Source organism: Cynoglossus semilaevis, chromosome 18, assembly GCF_000523025.1.
Source record: "Cynoglossus semilaevis isolate Cse_v1.0 chromosome 18, Cse_v1.0, whole genome shotgun sequence".
Classification (NCBI taxonomy): Eukaryota; Metazoa; Chordata; class Actinopteri; order Pleuronectiformes; family Cynoglossidae; genus Cynoglossus; species Cynoglossus semilaevis.
In genome coordinates, this window is record NC_024324.1 from 1,659,507 (window position 1) to 1,663,659 (window position 4,153).

Below are 4,153 nucleotides of genomic sequence, written 5' to 3' on the forward strand. Positions count from 1 at the left end.
CCACAAACAGCGGCGTGAGTTTGGTTGGTGAGCGAGCGAGTGAATGAGTCGGAGCGTGAAAGAAGGAAACTAGAAGCACAGAAAGGGGGAGGAGGAGGAGGACGAGGAGGAGGAGGAGGAGGAGGAGGAGGAGGAGGAGGAGGAGGAGGAGGAGGAGGAGGAGGAGGAGGAGGAGGAGGAGGAGGAGGAGGAGGAGGAGGAGGAGGAGGAGGAGGAGGAGGAGGAGGAGGAGGAGGAGGAGGAGGAGGCGTGTCCTCATTACTCAGCTCCGTGTATGAGTGTGTGGTATGTTGGCAACAGTTCATGTATGAATGTTTGACTGTCACACATTTGTCATTCAACCTGTTTCACACCGCGTCCTTTGTGTGTCTGTGTGTGTGTGAGAGTGTGTGTGTGTGTGTGTGTGTGACTCTCAGCTGCTGGATCAACATACTGCAGCAGATTACTGACATAGTTCCTGCGGTTCCTGAAGTTACTTTGAGACTTTTTAAGACGCCGCATAAACAGAAGCAAAAAAAAAAACTGAACTGAACAAAATCCTGAAATCAACTAAAAATATATTTTGAATAAAATGTCAACGTTTGTGACTCGTTCCATTAAAAATATCATCACTAACTTTTTTTTTTTTACCAAAGACGCCAGACTGGCACTGACGGAGGTCACGACCTTCATGTTGAATCTACAACACAAAACTACAACACTGCAGTGTAAACATGTCAACATCAGGTGGCGCCAAAGCTGGGAAACAACAAACAAGCAAATCAAACTCAGTCCACTGGTGTTATGAAAACACTGAAGCGCTACAAACGTTAGCCCGTGTCATCGCAACGTAGCCGACTAGCCTTGGCGCTAACGGTGACCAAAAATCCCACCAACCAAACGACAGCTGGGAAACAGATGTTTTCCCCCCCCAAAAAATCAGTCAAATATTTAGGTCAGATTGAAACTTCCAGAGGTCACAGTCAGAGAAGAAATGGGGAAATAAAAGAGTTAAAAAAAAGATTTATTTACCTTTGAGGAGGGAACGTTGGCAGAACGGAACGACATGGAAGAGACGAGAAGGACAGAAGACACAGTGGTGAGAGACATGTTACAGTCAGAGGACGTCTGTCCTGTCTGTCCTCTGGTGTCTCAGAGGACGTCTGTATTCAGACATTAAACACATCGTTGATCATCTGTGTGGCGTTCACAGCCCAGACCACAGAGTCTGTGGTTCAAATCCCTGACCTGCAGCAGCAGCAGCAGCAGCAGCAGCAGCAGACAGGACGATTGTTCAGGGTTAATTTTTTTAAGTTAAAATTTGGTTTAAAATTTTGCATTTATTTGACTTTTTTTTTAAATGCAGAAATTTTATAATTTTTTAAAAAATAATTATTTTATATATTTACTTAATTACTGTACCAATTAGTCATTTTATTATTTTTATAATATTAAAAACATATAATAAAAGTATTCAAAAGTATTCAATGATAATTAATAATATAAAAATAAAAACAATATTACAACATTACATCATACATTGAGAACATATTATGGGATGTCTAGTAATTATAATGTGTCAGGTTTCATGCTTTAAAAATGTGTTGGAAAAATAACTAACTAACTAACTGACTAACTAACTGACTAACCGACCCACATGAAAAATGTTTAATATTTGACTTTTTCTGAAACTAAATGTTTGGTTTTCTTCCCCCACTCTCCCGTAAACGTTCTAAAACCGCTCCACGACTTTTTCCTTCCAAACCCCCCACTCTCCTGTAAACGTTCTAAAACCGCTCCACGACTGAAGGTTCTTCACTGAGAACTAAACTAAAGCCTGTGAAGGTTCCAGACGTCGTCAGCAAAAACCTCAAGGATGTTTATCAGTTTTTTTCTTCCTCTGCGTCACTGACAGTCATCGACCTTGTCAAAAAAAAAAAAAAACTCTTTTCATTCCTGTCATATTTCTGACACTGACAGCTAGGAGACGCTGGCGCTCCAGTTGGTATCAGTTCATGTGGCTCCGAGTGGAGTGATTTTCCCCAGGTTCAAATTCAAGTATTTCCCAGAACCTTCAAGGATGATTTAATATCTGAAAATACCTCGTAGCATTCAGCTTCTGCTGCAGGAAACCTCACGACTGTTACTGTTGTTTTTTTTGGCTTTATCTTAAACTCTCTGTATGGTTAGCATCTTGGCTAATTGTTTCTGTAATCTGGCTAACGTTGAGGTTTTCTGCCTCGGCCTTGGTGTTGAACGTGACACCAGGAGGTGAAGACCAGGAGGTGAAGACCAGGAGGTGACCAGCAGGGGGCTGGGCCTCCGATGACGGGGCAGTTCACAGAGAGGAACAAAAGCGTCTTTCATGTGAGCGCAGCAGAGAAAGGAGCGTCTGTTTGGACGCCGTCACGAGAGGAAGCCGCCAACCTTCACAGAGAGACGCAGCAGAGATGGAGAGGAAAACTGGAACTGTTCTAGAACTTTCTCCAGAAAATCACCAGGAACGCAGCGGGAAAATGTGTAAATTCAAACCGTGATCGTTGTGTTGGAAAGTTTACTGATTCAGGAAACTGTCTGTCCTGAAACTGACTGTCCTGGAACAACACCGTAAAAATCAGGAAACTCCTGACTGTCCTGGAACAACACCGTAAAACAACCACGTCCTTCTTTGCCTTTTTTGTTTTGTTTGTTTTGTTTGTGTTGACACTTGTTAAAAACTGGATGACACTGATTCAGGAAAATTACCCAGCAGCCCCCGGGCCCTGAGCTGCGTTTACAGAACGCCTGCATGAATCACAGAGTCACATTTTCACATTTTTTGTTTTTTACCCAAACACCTCTGCAAACTTGGAATGTGTTCAAAACACACACTCACACACACACTCACACACACTCACACACAGATCTGTCCATCTAGTGATGAGCCAGTCCTCCAGTTCAGGCCTGAACTCGTTCCTCCCACAAACCATTACGAGGTTAAATCGTCTTCCACCGCCGTCTGCTGAAGCTCAGACAAATTATTTTCTTCTGATGATAAAAAAACATCAGCATCATGTGACATCAAAGACCAAACTAATCAAATGAAGACAAACGGATTAGAGACGATGGACAGAGAGACACTGATGGAGGAGAGAGGAGGACGGGTCGTGACCCTGGGTCTCCGTCGTCCGACAGAACCTTCCAGAAACACCTTTTTCCTCACAGCCTTTTCAGCCCAGTCCTATTTTTAAACCTGCGTCTCCGTCCATCTGTCCATCTGTCCATCTGTCTCTCACCCTCGTCTCTCATTTCACAAACCGGTTATTTGATTCTGGAAACAACACTGATCACACCCAGGACGGGAGACATTTGCCCCCCCCCCTCACCCCTCTCCTCCTCCTCCTCACCCCATCATCTCCACTATTCCACTGAGAACAGTTTCACTAAAACGAAAAAAAAGAACTGACAAACGAGCAGATAAAGTTCTAGGACCCGTCTTCAACAGCTGTCTCTGTCCCTGTCTCTGTCCCTGTCCACACGTTAGCAGCAGCTATTTACAGCCGTGACGTTCACGGGACACAGAAGGTGTCGCGTTAGTCACCCTGAGTCACTCAGTGTCATCGTGTCAGTCACTTTCTCACACTGTAACAGGAACTAGAACCGATTCATTAGTTCCAGTGGTTTTATGTCCTGAACGTGGAAACGTTTTTTCTGTTCTTCTTCACGTAGTCCAACAGCCGCCGTCACATGACCAGCAGCAGCAGCCGTGTATCACATGACGCGCAGATAACGCTGCGGCTGCGTCGCCCACAGCTGCCCCACCGCCCGACACACCCCGACACACCTAACAGCTGTGGGACACAGCGGGAGTGTGGGTGGGTGTGGAGGGGAGGGGTCGGGGTCGTCAGGGTCAGTGATCAGAGGAGGAGGAGGGTCTGAATTTAATTTAAATTCATTTAATTTTCATCTTTGATCTGGTCTTTGAAGAGTTCAGTTTCTGGGTTGGTTTGGACTGAGCTCTGACTCAGCACTTCCTGTTTCTGTGAATCATCTGGACTGGAACGATCCACCACGCCCTCCAGCGCTAACATCAGCTAACGTCAGCTAACACTACAGATGATAAATATATAAATATATATAAATATATTTATATAAATATATATATATATTTATATAAATATATATGTATATATAT

At 44.2% G+C, this 4,153-nt stretch overlaps 1 protein-coding gene and 1 long non-coding RNA gene across 2 annotated transcripts in view; one reads left to right on the forward strand and one right to left on the reverse strand.

Annotated features, from left to right (window-relative positions):
* The window catches only part of LOC112488499 (uncharacterized), a 16,088-nt gene extending 15,566 nt beyond the window's left edge, over nucleotides 1-522 (forward strand). Inside the window, exon 2 of the long non-coding RNA XR_003052602.1 lies at nucleotides 387-522. This is a non-coding gene — a long non-coding RNA (uncharacterized LOC112488499). The remainder of the gene's footprint in view (nucleotides 1-386) is intronic.
* The window catches only part of LOC112488487 (microtubule-actin cross-linking factor 1-like), a 51,516-nt gene that overhangs the window by 21,836 nt on the left and 25,527 nt on the right, over nucleotides 1-4,153 (reverse strand). The gene's annotated exons all lie outside the window — the stretch shown is intronic.